The sequence below is a fragment of the Trachypithecus francoisi genome, unplaced genomic scaffold (genome assembly GCF_009764315.1).
Source record: "Trachypithecus francoisi isolate TF-2019V2 unplaced genomic scaffold, Tfra_2.0 Lachesis_group13, whole genome shotgun sequence".
Classification (NCBI taxonomy): Eukaryota; Metazoa; Chordata; class Mammalia; order Primates; family Cercopithecidae; genus Trachypithecus; species Trachypithecus francoisi.
This window is the reverse complement of record NW_022681458.1, coordinates 15,474,815-15,492,400: the sequence shown is the minus strand read 5'-3', so window position 1 is coordinate 15,492,400 and position 17,586 is coordinate 15,474,815. Positions and strand designations below refer to the sequence as shown.

The 17,586-nt window shown below is 36.1% G+C and overlaps 1 protein-coding gene and 1 long non-coding RNA gene across 2 annotated transcripts in view; both read left to right on the top strand.

The window, feature by feature from the left end:
- The window catches only part of NYAP2 (neuronal tyrosine-phosphorylated phosphoinositide-3-kinase adaptor 2), a 294,403-nt gene that overhangs the window by 12,736 nt on the left and 264,081 nt on the right, over positions 1-17,586 (top strand). The window lies entirely within an intron of this gene.
- LOC117094443 lies at positions 5,894-10,206 on the top strand. Its single transcript, XR_004441549.1, has 2 exons — positions 5,894-6,094; positions 10,071-10,206. It is a non-coding gene; the product is annotated as an uncharacterized LOC117094443 (long non-coding RNA).

Sequence of the window (17,586 nt, the reverse complement as noted above, 5' to 3'; positions counted from 1 at the left end):
TAGAGAAAGGGAAAAGTTGCTGTTAGAGAGTCCTTGAGTAGGTAGGAAGAGAGGCGTCTAGGACATTCTAGATGGAGCACAGACTGCTCAGCCCTGGTAAGAGGACAGATGCCACGTTATGTGGATGAATATATCATGACTGAATGAAAGACTAAAAACTGGCATGAAAAGTTCCCAAGCCTGGTTATCTAAAGTCAATACATAGATTTAAATCAGGAGACAAATTATGGAGATAAAATTTGTGAAAAATCATCAGAGCAGCTGAGAATAACTAGTAGAAAAAGAAACAGAAAGGTGGAATTAAAGAGCAGTCCTTTCTCCCTGTTTCTCCAAAAGCTTCAGTACAGTTAAAGCTGCCAAGTGGAGAAGAGCTGGAGCCTTGGGTCTAGGACAAGCTCTAGTGGGAAAGTAGTGGGCTAGGAAAGGAAACCAAGATGGAAGTCTGTTCCATGCCTGTGCTGCGGAGGCACAGAGGAATTACTCCCATCAGGACATACTCAGACCTCACCTCAAAGACAATCACAGGTAAAGATTCAGATGGCAGCAGGAACCCTGACCAGGTGCACATATGGGAGACAGTCATTTGTGGGCCATGCCCCAAACCTGGTGAGGTCAATCATATCCCAAACATTATTTTATTACTGTCCTCACAGTAAGCACATGCACTAGGATTTGAAAAATGTATATGTGTCTTGCTGACTAGAATTTTCCTTTCTTTCCTACTTTCCCTCCCCCAACATGTTTTTCTAGAATTTTAATTTAAAATATGAATATCTCTGGAGGGGGCAGAATACTAGTAAAGTTTTCTGGTTGTTGAGATTTCTCAGGTGTCTTTCTTTTCCAAAATCAGGACCCACGTACGGTGTGAGGAGAGAGATAGTATCTGGATAGGTAAGGGAGGAAGCTGGAGAGAGAAAAGTGAAACAGGCCAAACAAATAATGATAGGACAGGATGAGGAGGCTAAAGTCTTTAACCTCCTTATGATAGACTGGCTGTGGAATCTCAAATGATCTAGTCTTAGTACTCATGGTAACGTCCACATTCAATTTTATTTCATTCATATGGTGACTGGATATCTCGGAGTTCTGACAATTTAAAAATAATAACAGTCTTCCATTCTTTTCTCAAACTACAATTTTGGAATTGCTGCCACGTTCTTAATAAAAAAATGTGTTTTTAGTATTTTGAGAAAGTCCATAGCAAGTCGCTAGTCACACTGGTATTTTGGGATTCCAGGGATGGTGAAAGATACAGAGGACCCACATCTAAACCTAACACGTTTTAATATTTTTAGCATGCAATTTACACTGAGTAGAGAGAATTCAATGAGGCATTAATAAACGTAGTCTAATTACTTAAAATTATGTAACATATCTGCTTGATGCCTTTTAAAACTATACTGCAGTTTAGTATATAGAATATACATGCTGAAAATCTAAAGATAGGGCATGTTTGACCTTGAAAAGGCATTGATGATAATTCTCTGTGAAATATGCCAGTTGCAATTTCAGAAACGTGCAGACTGCCAAGGATTGCTTAAAAAATGGAAATAGGATTTCATATGATTGACCTTCTGGATCACATATGTGCTGAAATGCCTTTTGTGCTGATGCTGGGAAGCTTAAAACACTGAGCTCTTAGAAAAAGAATATCCTCATCACTTTCTCAGTGTTCTAAGTCACTTAGGCTTTCTGAGCCCAATTCCTTATTTTTAAACTAACTTGAGCACCTTGTCACTATTAACTTTCTTGTACCTTCACTTCCATTTCTCAAATGGGATTTTACTCAAAAGTCTGGCTGGGTGAAAAAATATCAAATAAAAAGCGATGCTCTTCATGTTTTTCCTAACAGCTTCAAATAACATTTGGTGAAAAAGAGAAAAAGACTTAAAGAAACAAGTTAATGGAGAATGAAAAATTATTTTAGTAGCTCATCTTTTCTGCTATTTTAAATCCTAATGGCTTTGTGCAGGCACTGTTAAATGAGATTTACTTTTTTTATGAAAAACCTATAAGAAAACAAACACATAAAACCTATAGCTTCACACAAATGAGTTCCCTTGAGATGGGTTGCAAAATTCCAGTTTATCATGTGATTGAGAGAAAAGGTAAGAAACAGGAAGAGTAGTCGTGTATTGAACCATTGACACGTTCAGGAACCAGCCAATGAGAAGAAGGCAAGTGACGGACTAGAACAGAGTCCAACCACAAACATCCCTTAAGGCAGTACCTGGGTGTACCTGTGAACACCTTCCTGGGAGTTGACTATTTACAGGTCACCAAGTTTAGGCCATCAAGTGACGATATCCCCTGAGAAGGACAGGCAATCCAAAGATAATCTGATATGCCAAATGCACAAAAAGTCCCTTCAAACAAAGTTTTCTTTCTGAACTCTGAAACTGGTTCTTGCACTGTCTCATTTTGCTATTAGCTCTAGTATTTTAAAAACAATATAGGAAACATCCTTTAAATTAAAAGCAACAAGAAAAACTGTTCCCAGTACATGTCTTTCTGAGGATCATATCTCCCATAGGTAAGGGTAGGATTTCTTTTTTTCTAATCAAACAAATGCTACATTAGTTAAATTTTCCTAAACATTGTGAATCTGGAAGACAGCTCTCGACTTTAGCAAAGTGGTTCTGACACAAAGGACTACTTAGGCTGATTAGGAATGTCTCTGTTCCCTGTGGATGCCCTCAAGGGATCTATATGAGGTTATATTTCCTCTTTAAAAGTGACAGAAATGGAATTAGATTACTTACAGCTCCTTTAAAAAAAATACATGCAATTGCATATTATTATATATACTTGAAAGCTATCTATATTTGAAAGAGTCATTATTTCTGTTACTCAAAAAGAACCACTAAAGTCCATCCTTTGGACCATGAAGAAAAATAAAGCAAAAATAAAAATAAAGAAAATATTTGTTTTTCCTTTACTAACACATTGCTACCCAAAAGGCAAATGGTTATGACATCCAAGTTTTGAATTGGTTAATATTTTAAATGACTACTTTACCCAAAGACATAATTACACAGAGAGCTCTTATTAGAGAAATGTTAACAGTTACATAAATCCTCTTTAGATAGTAATGGCTTCTGGGAACACACCCATGATTTGTGGCAGTAGACTTTGTGGAAATAGCATCTATTGAAGTGCATTTTTGTGAATGATATACCCACTCATTGCACCATGAATAGCTATTTTGGTCCCAAGTAGCTAATATTATTAGGTTTGTTTTAATTGGAGGCATGTAGAAACATGAGATACCCTATTTCTACATGAAAAGGAGTGTTTAAGCCCCATTGCACAGGTGGAGTGAACATGGTTAAACAAAGGTTTGGAAACACACTGTCAACTTTAAGAAATACTCCACCAGCTTGCCTAAGAGTATTTAGGAATACTCTACAGGGAGCACAGAAATACTGTGTAACTAACCTATGTTTTGAGCAGCACACACACACACACACACACACACACACACACACGCCCTCAGCCATCCTCCTATCTAGAATTAAACTCAAATCTGCAGCATGTCAGGGTCTTGCTGGAATGAGTCAGCTGATCTGATCTGATGTGAATTTCTGACCTAATTTTGCTGTAGGACTTAGTGCTCAGGCAGAGAAAACAAGGTTAATGTGTTGATAACGGGTGAGATTAAACAGCAGCCAGTATCTTAATAACTGTCTCTAATTTCAGCTTCCTCTTGTGTTTGTGATTAATTTGAATCACTTTTCTATTAATCATTTCAGGGGACCACAATCTGCTTTGCTTGTTTTTATGTAAAAATCATGCATACAGATTTTCTTCTTCAAAGCTGAACAAGATATTCATATATGGGAGTAATTTTGGTTAAAAAAAATCAAATGCGTGGGCAAGATTTTTATTCCTCAAACCATACGATTAGACCAGAAAAATTCTTTATTGAGCCAGATGTTTAATCTGCAAGGATGATTCTAAATGAATTAATTTATGATAGGTGTTCTATTTTTTTGTTTTTTTTCAGTACTCATTGGGAAAGTTAATCTAAGGAGTCCCCTTATACAAGTCAAAATGGCGTCTGTCCTGCTTGCCTGTTGTTTTCAGATAGAGCCACCAAGATTCCCAAGATGCTTAATACAAACTTCAGAATTTATAAATTTACAGTTTACATTGTGCTTATATTAGTAATAGAGACAATCCTTGATTTTTCGTCTAGTCACCTGCCAGGACAGAGTAGAGACAACATTTAAAAAAAAGGTCCTTTAAAGGTTCCTGTTAGGGTAAGCCTCCTTCAGTCTTCTCACGTACCTTTCAAGAGCTATTTATACTTTTGGTTGTTTTGACTTTAATTATATCCTAGAAGTAGCACTTATTTTACATTTTAAGAAGCTCAATATCTGTTCTATATCTGAAATAAATAGACAGATGTTGGCAAGAGGAGGGGCCTTTCAGAACAGAGCCTCATGTGAGCTACTCAGTCAGCATGAGAATTAAGCTCTTCTGACAGAGGAAATTGCAGTGAAGAGTGGACCTTCCAAACATCCAACACCATGGCAAATTGAATGATTAAACAGAAGCCCATTGGAGAATTTAAGGTAATTTTTCTTTGAAAAGTAATGTTAAATGTGGAGAGATGGTTATAGACTGACTGTCAATAGTTTCCTGTCGAGGACTATTTTTTATATTCTTCTAGCTATTGGAAGATATCTTTAACCAAAGATGGCCTTTGTAAAATGTTTCAAAAAAAAAAAAAACCCATAGGAAAAAGAAATTATTATGGAGTAAGGCTGTGAGTCAGGGGACTTTTTGAACTGCTAAAAATGCAATGTCTCCTAGAGAATGTGTCTAATGTAACAAATGAAACTGCTAGAATACAGCCTGAGCATGCTAATAAAATTGCTCCAAGACTTCTAACTTTGAGGTCGCCTAAAGAAAATGTCTTCACTATATATGTATGGGTTACCTTAAAATTAATTTTAATCACGAATTGATAAAAGGAAAATCAAGTCCCCCCTCAAAATGAAACTCTGCTTGAAACACATGCCTCTAGTTAAAAGTTATTCCCAATAATGCTCATATTTGGAAATACACAATGGAGTACTCATGTCCATACTGGAATGTGAATATAGCTAGCCTGCTAGGAAGCAGAAAAAAAGATCACTTTATAAAAGAAAGAAAAAGAAAATCAATTTCAGTAAGATGTACAAGGAAGATGTTTTAAAAAATAAAAAGACCAGTATTTAAAATCCATTATTTTAATTGTAAATTGCATTTTTGTCTCTGATTTGGAGCTAAGTATACCACTCAGCATATCCTGATGTTTGAATAAAAAATGAAGTGGTTCAGCAAAGAATGAAGAGAGCTGTTACCAAGGAGACTTCTTAATTTTCTATTAGGTTGATGTTTGTATGTATTGCATAGCTATTTTTTTCCATATTAAATTTTTCATTAAGCGTATATTGGGCATCTATTATATGTCAGTCATTGCTCTAGGTGCTTGGGATAAGATGGTGAACAAAATACCAAAACATGCTTGTCCTCATCTGGTAGGGGGTTGGGAGGTGGAGAAGGCAGACAAAAAGGAAACAAGTACATACAGAGTAAGTGCAAATGTAATAAATTCTGTGAAAAAAAAAAAAAAAACCTAAACAAGAGAATTAGGGGTCAGGAGCATGGGGATAGTGCAATTTAAAATAAGCTCAGGGAAAGACTCACTGAGGATGTGACATTTGAGTAAAGACCTGAAGTAATAAGTGAATAAAGAAGCCATGCAGACCTCAGGAAACACAGATTTCTAAGGAAGAAGGAATGTGGAGAGAAGAGGTCATAATGGGGAGCATTCCTAGCACATAGAAGGTCTGTGAAGGATATCACTGTGGTTCGAACAGGGCAGTGCAGGTGAGGTGGGGGTTAGAAGATCGGGCCAGAAGCAATGGAGTCCAATCTCGTGAGGACATGGAGGTTACTGTCAGGAAGCTGGCTTAGCTCAGGGTGAAATTGGGATGAGACGGGTCTCAGTAGGGGCAGGGCAGGGAGACCAGTCAGGAGGCTGTAAAAGCAATAGAGATGAGGGAAGATGGTGGCTGGGACCAGAGCAGCAGCCCTGGAGGAGGTGAGATGTGATGGAATCGTAGTTACATTCTGAAGGTAGAATTGACAGAATTTGGTGACAGATTGGATGGGAAGTGTGAGAGCAAGCTAAAAGGATGGCGTTTCCATTAACTGAGATGTGGAAGATGGCAGAATAACCAGGTTTGGTGAGAAAAGTTGTAGACACAGTATGTTTGAGATGTGTATTAGGATTTCAATGATTTGTTGCTATTTGTTAGAATTTCATGTTTCGCTTTTGATAATTTGTAGGTATGAGGTTGACAGTTTTACAGAAATGTTAATACTTTTATAAAACTTTTAATATGCTTATGAAAAGTCAAAAAATTTGAAATGCTTTTATAAAACTCTAAAAACTGTATACATATACACATTTAAGTTTCAGGAAAGTTTTGCTATTGTATGTGTGTAATAACATCACACATGAGATCTATTCTCCTAACAAATTTTTAAGTGCATAACACAGTATTGTTAACCACAGGTACAGATCTCTAGAATGTATTCATCTTGCAAAACCGAAACTTTACACTCATTAAATAGCAAATGGAGGGCAAGCACCCAGATTAACCAGAACAAATGAACAATTGCCTAGAGGTCTCTGCCTTTTGTGCAGTTAGTGAAATCATGCAATCGGTGACACTGATTCTAAGAGCTATATGATCCACACACTCGGCTGCTTTCCAGTTTAGGGCAGAGATGACAGGCACAAATCCTGTAATCTAAGAAGGAAGGTAAACGGCAGATGTAGGCCTACAGAATGCTTGACATTTTCAAAAAGGAAAAATGCTCTGATAATGGGAAGATTCAGTTATTAGCATTGGTGATGTTCACTTAAGACATTTTTGCAATGATGGATACATAGATAACTAGTTGATGCTTTCAACTAGATAGAAAATTGGGGATGTTTTCTGTTCTTGGGTATTTCAATAAACCTGTAGGTTACTACCTCATTGTAAGAATGAAACTTGGAGTAATGCTGTGTATATGGGTGAAAGGGAACATAGTAGTGGGAAAATCCTTGTGCCTTAATACAAGGTGGAATCAGTTTCTTTCACTTGCTAGCTTTAATGAGATTCATAATGAGTCCCTTAACTCTTAAAGTTGTTTATTCCTTTTGAATTGGAAATAACAATCTTCATTTTGTTGAGCTGTTAAAAGAAAGAAAAGATAGAACATGTGGCACAACTAGTGGGGTAGCCAACTTACTATAGAATTGGTAGCTGCTCTTATTGTATTTGTATTAATATTATTATTACTATTATTATTATTATTGTTACTGTCACCATTTTTACCTTCACCTTTATCACTTAACGTGGCTATCTTAATAACATCATATGGCACCATGTCTACAAAGATTCCACTTCCACGTAGAGTAGAAAGCAATACACGGGAAGATTGTTTGCTTTGGACATTTGCAAATGACACATGTACCCAGCCCCCAACTGTGAATTTTCCACTTTATCATTTTGTTTTATTTTATCAATGTACACATATTTTGTTCTTTCTCCTAAAATAGTTAAAATTACATGAGGATAATTTTGGCATATGAATAGATTCAAAAGGATGCAATAATTGGTAGGTTTAGTCTTAATTATTAAACTAGCTTCCAAGAGCAGAGAAGCTGTCTCTTGTGCGTAGTAGGTTATTAAACATTTGTCAAATCAGATTGTGTTGAACCCACTCAGTGCACTGATGATGACTCCAAGGGAATAGTAAATAAGCAGGCATAACATGTGATATTGTAAGTGCAATTCGCTAATGAATTTCCAGATATTTTCAGGGAATTACCCTGAAAGGTTTTTTTCTTGGCACATGAGCTGCTATATTTTTACTCTATTAATGTAAATGTTTTGGTGAAAATGTCATACATTTAGGCTAAAGTTAAAGAGGGAAAGAAGTAATGAATTATGAAGATAAAATGCCTACTTTATGTCTACAAGAACTAAAACCTAAAATAATTTTTAAAATATTTTTGTAGTTGGATTTCTTTTCTGAAGAGCAATGTATATTCAACATTGCAGGGTAAATGCTACTGGTAGGTTTCAGCTTCATATTGGTTTGAGGATGCTAGGGGAAGCTGGCCCAACAATAACTGACAGCTGTCTTTTGCACAGGCAAAGAGGAGTTCTTTTTTCTTTTTCTTTTCTTTTCTTTTTTTTGTTTTTGAGACAGGGTCTCACTCTGACACCCAGACTGAGTGCAGTGGCGTGATCTCGCCTCACTGCAACCTCTACCTTCCAAGCTCAAGTGATCCTTCCACCTCAGCCTCTGGAGTAGCTCAGACTACACATACATGCCACCATACCCGGCTAATTTTTGTATTTCTTTATTCATATAGTACTTGATACAGTCATTGTAACTCTGACATATCCAGCTCTTTTACAGAGAGAATCAGAATGGCATGGATAAGTTTGAGTTTTTAGGATTTTTTTCTAGAGGGATTCTTGTTTTATTTATTTACTGTAAAAAATTTTTTGAGACAGGATCTCCCTCTGTTGCCCAGGCTGGAGTGCAGTGGTACAATCATGGCCCACTGTAGCCTCAACCTCCCAGGCTCAAGTGATCCTCCCACCTCAGCCTCCCAAGCAGCTAGGACCACAGTCAGGCACCACCATGCCCAGCTGATGGTAGAGATGGGATCTCACTATGTTGCCCAGGCTGGCCTTGAAGTCCCGGACTCAAGCAATCCTCCCTCCCCAGGCTTCCAAACTCTTAGGATTACAGGCTTGAGTCCCCGCACCTAGTGAGAAGTCTTCTTAAGCACCTAGGCTGCTTGATATTATTAGACTGTCACATATAATTTTAAAAATTATTTAGATGCCTGTTAGTATATACAATTTAAACAGTATTTGTTTTTGAGATGAGTGACAAAATAGGATTGAAAATCATTTGTCAAGCAAATTGTTTTCTAGGTTATTTTTAGGAGAACGTTATTCTTTCAGCATTTTATTTTACTTAGGGGACAGACGACATTTTGTGATTTACAAAAATAAACAGTAATGGGGAAATTTAAAAAGAAAGATAATGGGGAAATATCTGTAGTAATCAGAGCACATGAAGACTCTTCTCTCAGGAGTAGAAAAGTCACTTCCTTTTTTATCCTCCTCCTATACCAGGTTGGAAATTACATAGGAGGGAATATTTGTTCAGGGTGAGACTAGAATCTAAAATAGTTCAACCTTACATCATCTTCTGGTGTTTTAGAAAAAACTCAGAGTTAAGACAAATTATTCTCTCCTGCCTAGTGGCCCCTGGATAATGAAGCAAAGGGTTAAGAGATGTGTAGTTTTTCTCTAGATTTTTGCTGGGGCCTGTTTGAAGTCCCCAAACCTCAGCAACTCACAACTCTCAGCCAGTAAATACAAGTAGCATATTTTCTTTAGAAAGGAATCCCATGACGCTTTACAACCCCTATCAATACAAATACTTTCATTTATAGAAATCAGTTATTTCAAATGTCAAATGTTATTCTTGGTTTGTTTTCTTCTTTTCCACATAATTTTACATTTACTTCATTTAAATGACTTTTTAGGATTTTAATTCTTTTTCTGGTTTCCTGTCTTTTATAATCCATTTCAATTCCAATATTTCTTTTCTTTTATTTTGTGTTTGTTCTGTTCAGTTTGCCAGCAATTATTTAAAATGTCTCGGTATTTCAAATAAAAGTAGAGGAAAGAAACACATTTTCAAAACATGGTATATGGATCAACAGATTAAATGGGATAAAAAGAGATTGTGAAGGGGGAAGGAAAATGACTACCCAGTAAAAGGCTTTTTAGCAAATCGTACTGAATCTCATTAATAAAGAATACGTCCACTAAAGCTGTACAATCAATCTGCCATGTGCATTAGTGATGTCTAGTCCAATTCAGGTAGATAAATTGTTCTCTAAGTGTCAGTCGGCTGCCACTCAAATCACAATACCAGTAATACATGCCATGAGGAATTTCTCCTGACTCATGACGAATTTTTTTTCACAGGGTTAGACTGGAATAAACAGGTAAAAAGGACGTCTGTCTGAATGAACACCACCAGCAACAGCAAAAAAGGACAGATAACTGGAGAGATAAGCAATAGGCAAGGACGCTGTGAACCGATCTATTAAAAAAAAAAAAACTGGCAGGGAGTAATTCAACTACACACCATTGCCAACAATGTCAGCTAAAAATACAACTGGAAAAAAGTATAGTCAATACAAAACTTGCAAAGTCAGATGAGGGCATCACTGTAGTGTAGAGATACCCTTCAGGTGGAAACTCTCAGGCACAAAACAAGGAGAATAAAGGAGAAAAGGAAACAAAGTAACCGAACACGTCCATGAATATTTTAATGACAGCATCTTAGTCTGGTTTCTAATCATGAACAATTCTTTTTAATGATAGATACTATGACTCCTATTCTTCCCAATGGCTAGCTATCAGAAGCTCTTATGATTATAAACAGACATTATTAAAAGACACAATAAAATATGGCTTTCTGATACTCTGGTTTGAGTTGACACCATGTGAGTTTTCTAAAGAAGTCAATCAGTTTCACACATGACTAGAAAATAAAAGCTCTTCTTCTGAGTCTATAGTGGAAGGGAAAGTATTCTATCACTTCTTACAAAATTAGAAGTCGCCAAGGAGAGATGGTGCATGCAAGAGAGCATTTTGAAATGAGGTGAAAACGTGAAGCCTGTGCAGTTATATGATTGCATTAAAGAAGGGGAATGAAAGATTAGGATGGTATTGGGTTTTAGGAATGAATGCCATGTGGCTTGTGGATTTGTCATTAATGCAGTGACCCTGTCTATCCAAGTCATTCCCTTTCAATGTGACTTAGAATTCTAAAAGAAAGTCAGCTTAGAGGTGTCAACACAGCCCTCTGTGTAAGCTGCCTTCAGCAAAGAACCTCTATCTTTAATTTAACACAATTAGTCATCTTGGTTTGAGACAGACTGTGATTTAGTTAACGTGAAAACAGCATGACCTCTGTCACCCCAGAATTGAATGAAGAATTCAATTCAGGCTTGATGGCATGTATGAACTATTGTAGGAACTATAACCTGGGAAAAAAATGAAATGGCCTTAGTGAACATGTGGAGGAATAAACAAATCTCTCATATTGTGGCCTGGTGTTCACCTAGACAAGTGTATGCATGTTTATTTTTTAATGATGTGCTTAATAATACATGCATGTTATGTTATCTCAGTCACACAGATAAAACCCTATTTTAGTGACAGGCTCATAATGATCAACCTGATACAGCACAATAAAACTATCTCCATATGCCAACTAGCAGCTCTTGTTGGTTGCTGATAAGAATGCAACATATTCTGGCAGACAAGAAATAGTACATAATAGATACATTCACTAGTTTCAACTCTTTGAGCAGTCAATTTAGTTAATAAAAACCTCACCTTTTTACTACATGCATCATGAAGGTATTATCAATGATGGAAATATATGATCTTTTTATGAAATTTTCTAAGATAAAGATTCGGAGATACTTTATTCCTCATGTTAATAACACAGTCCCTAAGATACTTGATGAAATTCAATATCATGAATTTAAGATTGAGACTGAATATCTCAAAGATGACATTTTATTTTATTTTATTTTGTTTACATTAATACCTAAACTTTGGGGAAAAAGAGTCTTCCTCAACTCTTTCAAATTAATTAAGGTAGATTTTAAAAAGTGAACTAAGAATATGTAATTTTGTATTAAATGTGATAGCAGGACAATGAACTAATTAAAATTTAAGTTTTTATCAAATTATTTTTCTTCTGAGATATAAGTAAGTCAAATTAATCTCATCTGCATACTTTCTTTTAATGTTCTCCAGTTTCAATTTGCTTTATTCAAATCCTAATTATCATCTCTGAGCAAAGCAAATAACCTCGTAAATAATATAGCACACCACTTCTAAGTACTACAGGAAGAGTCATCCATTTTACTTATCTCATACATTAACAGAAATATTAAATTTTTTTAATGTTGGCTTTTGAGACCTAAAGTCCCAGAGTTATGATCTAGTATTATTTTTTATCAAGTCCTTACATTTCAATATCTTCACTATAAATGCCATAAATGCATTGGTTTAGCAACGCATTTACCTATATTTACCAGTCTAAACTGCAAAGTCAAAAAGTCAATATGAAGGTTTTGGAATTCCCTCAAATTATCCTTTCCTCTGTTTCATTTAATTTATTTTATATTTATTCTATTATCTTCTGCTACTCTCATTGACTTCGTTCTCATAAATCCAAAGCAATATGTGGATATAAATTCAACATAAAGTAAAGTGAAAAGGGAGATTATAGTTCAAGAAATGTTAGCCCATTCATTAAACAACTAGATTTTGTTTCCATCTTCTCTAGTCTCTGAACTAATAAGTTTGCAAAATGCTTGTTAAAAGTAATCAGGAAAAGAAATCTTTGTAGTTCTATGAAGTACAAAAAAGGATTGAATTCATTTCCATCATATTGAAAGTGGTATGTCTAAACTGACACATAATCATTATAGAAACATAGCTTTTCTGGAAGCCAACCTTTTGGCAACCTCAACTATAGAAACTGATTTTTTTTTTTTTTTTAAAGAAATAAAGATTTCAGAAAAAAGAGACAGAAACATGTAAGGTCCCTAACATACTCATGTCTGTGGACTGGCCATGTAATCTCCCACCGCTGAGTCCTTGAGGGTATTGCTCACACAGCTATAAGAGAAGGAATCACATGCATTCCTACAAAAGGTACAGTCATCTGCCAGGCTGGTTCGTTTTAAACTCATCAGCTTGGCATATCAGCTTTATATTTTTCTTTTAGTTTCTGTGTGTGTGTGAGTGTGTGTGTTTGATCTATTGATGTTTTGATGGATTACACACAGAGCATATCTCACTAGGAATTTATCCAACACGTAAGGGCACTCTGGTTATTAAATTGAGGTCTCATGTTAGAGGCCATTAAGCAAATTATTTAGTGCATTCTACTTTAGAAGGCAAGGGCACAAGTACAGTATTTTATAACTGGCTAATTTCATGCTGCAATTAAATTCTTGACACACACTTGGAATAGGAAACTTAATGTGAGGGGGAAATTAAAGAGGCCTTTCTATTGTCGAGTTTCTGTTTGAAAATGGACTTTTCTAAGAGGCCTATCTAATATGTTTAAAAATACACTTTTTTTTTTTCTCTGTGGTAGGAAGGAAACTACTGTTGTGTAGAGAATAATCAAAGATAAATAAATGTTTGTGTTTTTAGAATTACTTTAGGATTTTATACAACCACCAAGAGTTTTATTGTAGTAGATTTTAGCAGGCACATTAATGAAGAGGTTTTCAAGAGAAACTCTTTTGTTTAAGTAATGAAACTGTACTAATGGGACATACAGGTCATATAAGTGTATTATTTTCAGTTTGATGACAAGATTGTGTAAAAGAATTAGTGTGTCATTGTATGAGAGAGAGAAAAAGAAAGAAAGAAATGAAGGGGGAGAGGAATAGTTAAGGGTAAGCTCAAGTTTAAATTCATTACAGTGAGAAACATCAAGATGAAATAATAAAGACATAGTTTGGTGGGAATTAATTCTTGATAATTGAAATTTAAAAATTGTAACATCCCCTAGAAAATTAGTTACATGTTATACTTATCTTTGCTTTCTTTATCTTTTCTTTTAAAAAAAATTCTACTTAATATTTTCACCTCAACCTATAATATAATGTAACAGTGGGATCTGTAGAGTCAGACTTCCTTCCAAGCCACATTTTACTCTCATTCTTCCTGGCTGTATGATGACAGACAAATTACTCAGACGCTCTGGGCTGCAGTTTTCTCCATGTAATATCAGTACCTACAGATTAGGATGTTGTAAGAAATAAACGGACTTAGACACAATGAAAGCATAAAAGAGAATCCATGGTAAGTGCTAAGTCAGTGTGAACTCTTACACACTAATGTACCCACAACACAAGGGCAGGAACTCGCTTTGCTCTTCCACTGCACTTGAAACAGGGGACACTCAATAAGTATATCTGAGTGATTGATTCAATGATTGATATCCTGAGATTTTATTAATGAATGAATAGGAAGCTAGTCATGTGGTGTAGTTTGAGGAAGTGCTTACTCAACTGGTACCCTGAGAAAATACCTCTCTTGAAATGCCTAGAAGCCATAAATCCCCAAATTATGAAATGACTCTTTTGGCTTGCATATTTGTTCACTTTTAATAAGACAAGCAAAGAGATAACATATTAATATAGTTTGATGATTATTAGTCACTTCTTCTACCTGACTGTGAATGATTTTATTAGACTCGCTCCATAAAATAGGTGAGAGAGCACTGCAGTTTTAAGGGGAAAATAGAAGCAGCAAGAAGACTGTGAAAGAAAAAGAGTGGCCCTGAGCCGGTAACTAATTCCCTATTTTACAATTTTTCTCAGATTTGGATTAATATGTAATATCATCCAAGCAGGAAAAGTGTGGACCTGTGGTCATATAGCAAGTCACTGCTAAATTAAAAAGAGAAATAAGACTAGTTCCAACCAAAATTATTCTGTTTAGTTTAGATTTTTATTGGACATGGCCATCAGTTGGGCAATCAAACCTAGAACCTTTGCGTAAGAAAAATGGAAAGTTTAAAAACCTTGTAATGACCTCTGAGCAGAAAAGCTGCCTGGCATCCTAACAACTCCAAGATAGATGGAGAAATGTTAGGGAATGTTCAGATTGGGTAACTATTCAATCTTACCCCAAATAGTCACCATCCAGAATTCAACCTTCCAGAGATTGTCCACGAAAGGGACAGTTTTCTTAAGGTGATACTAAGTGAGATACAAATAATGACACTTCATCAAACTGTGTAATTTTAGTCAAATATATTTTTCCTTTTAATATCACAGTTTCCTCATCTGTAAAAATCACAATCCCAATGCCCGTCTTGACAGATTGTAGTGAGGACTAAATGGAACATCAGTATTGCTGGATGGGCCAGTGCTCTCCAGCCATAGAGAATGTGTAGTCCTCCCGCAAGTTTAGCCTTTGCTCACGTCTGTGTCCTTTCCGTCGTTCACCACCCGTGTGTTTCCTTCCCTGTCCAAGTTCCTGTGGCTCCTTCAGGACTCAGCCCAAGTGGTATCTCACTGAGACCTTCTCTGGTCTTCACAGACATTATTGCTTGCTATCTTTTATTCTGGTCTACTAGCATTCTTTACATAATCTACATAATTCTAGTCTGAGTTTAATACACCTCATCTAATCATTTTCTTTCCATGCATAAAATTAAAAGTGAGCCAAATAATGGCCAGATCTGGTACAGAATCCCTTTTGAACAAATGAGAATCTAATGACCTGGAAGATTTGTAAAGTGATTCAGATCTTTGCTGGTGTCTCTGGAAGAATATCCAAAGGAGCATTTTATTCCAAAAACAAAACAAAAAAACAAAAAAACAAAAAAAAAACAAAAACAAAAAACCCCAAAAAACAGAAAATCAATGACTCTCCTTCCTACCTATAAACTCCTAAGAGTCCCCATACCAGCCAACCCAGGCTTTCCTCTCTCTACTCCTCTGTCTGGTTAAGCTCCTTATCGTGCAGATCAAGGTAACATTTCTGGATTTGGGGGACCTGATGGGTATGCGGAAGGGGTTGATTTTTCCTCGTTCAGTCTTTGAAAGATATCTGAATTCTGTAGGGCTGACCTAGTAAGAAAGCGTTCTCCCTTCTCAGGAAGAGAATAATCAATGAAGTTTATCGTCATTTATAATTTAAAATATTCGTTTTTGTCCCAGCCATAGTTGATTATTGTCCTCTCTTCCCTGCTGGCCTTTGAGTTCTTTTTCAATATGGGAATCCAGGGGAAACCTGGAATGCTTACTTTGAAACTTGAGTTCTGAATACCATTTGGCAGTTCTGCTCTTTAAAACCTTCCTCCCACTTTCTGTGTTTTCCTACTCAGGTACCCTCTAGTCCATAGCTCAGCAAATATTTTCAGATAGTGATCATTTGATTATTTTGGGCATTTGTACCATACAGCAACTACCCAGTTCTGCTGCTGTAGCATGAAATTGCCCTCAAGGCTACTTAAATGAATGAGTGTGGCAGTGTTTCAATAAAACTTTATTTACAAAGACAGTTGACAAGTCGAATTTGGCCTGCAGTTCATAGCTTTCAAACACCTGCTACTCTATCCGTTCATTTTGTTGACCTAATTGTCATCACCTAGGCCAATTCTTTGGAAGGGATTTCGATGTATTCTGGCCTTCCCAAAGGTGATTCCTGGGAAAGCATCAGGAAACTGGGCTTTAGAATTGCATTTGTGGTTGACTTCTTTGGATTATTGATCCACATGCACAGTAAAACTTCAAGAACATTTCACGAAATGTTTAAAGTTCTAGGACTGCCTGTTTTTACAAATTTGCATAATGTAAGAGAGAAAAATGTAAGTGACCGTAAAGAGACCATAATAACCGATAACATTGATTTAGTGCTTATTATATAACATATCCTATAAATTCTTTACATGTTGCATCTGTTTAATCCAGATAATATCTCCATGAGGCAGATTCTATCATTTGTTTTATTTAAGCTGAGTCTTAGAGACTTTAAGAAATTCTCCAAGATCATATAATTAGCCAGTGGCAGAATTAGGGTAAAGCTCAGATGTATCTGACTCCAAAGAACAGTTATGAAAAAGGAAAGAGAGAATAGGAAATAATGCATTATTTTGGTGGGGGTGGGTAGGGGGCATTTAGGGACAAGTAATGGCCTGCCCATCAGTTTCTTGTACATGAATCAAATCTGGCAGACCACAAAAGAAACCACAGCAGGATTCCAAATTCACAGTTCAAATGCTAAGCTTGCATTTTGCATAGTGACACTGTGGAGAACCAAGAGGACCTTCTGAGCACTCGAAAGTTTCCAAAGCCACGAACTGGTATTTGGGACAGCTTTCACATTGGATCCATAATAGTGTCTTCAGATTTTCACAAAGTTCAGAATACCCGGAATTCCTTGCGTTGTCTCTGGCATTTTGCATGGAAATATTTTGAAGAACAAAGAAAAATCATTTTCTTTTGAAATCAATAGTATTCAGGTAGCTAAAAATCTCACTATAAAGTAAACCTCAGCACAGCCAAAGAGAAAACAATAAAACTGAGGTTAATATATTTATTTAATTGTATACTGATGATCCATCGACAATTTTAAGATAAATTATATTTGAGGAAAAATGATAGATATAGTACATATGTTTGCAGAATCTAGGGTGAGCTCACGCATAAGTGCTGAATATTTAATCAAAGCCCCATAAAACTTCCTCTTGCAGTGATTTTCTTTTTAGTATTAATTTGAATTCTGGTGCATTTATGATAGAGCAGCATATCAGGAAAAAAAGCATCAGTTGCACACTATGTACTTACCATGGCAACCCCAGCGTCACATGGTACACATGCTAGTTTGTAGCCAAAGAGCTTCACGGGCTCTTAAGCAGACACACACACACAGCCTCCTGGTCATG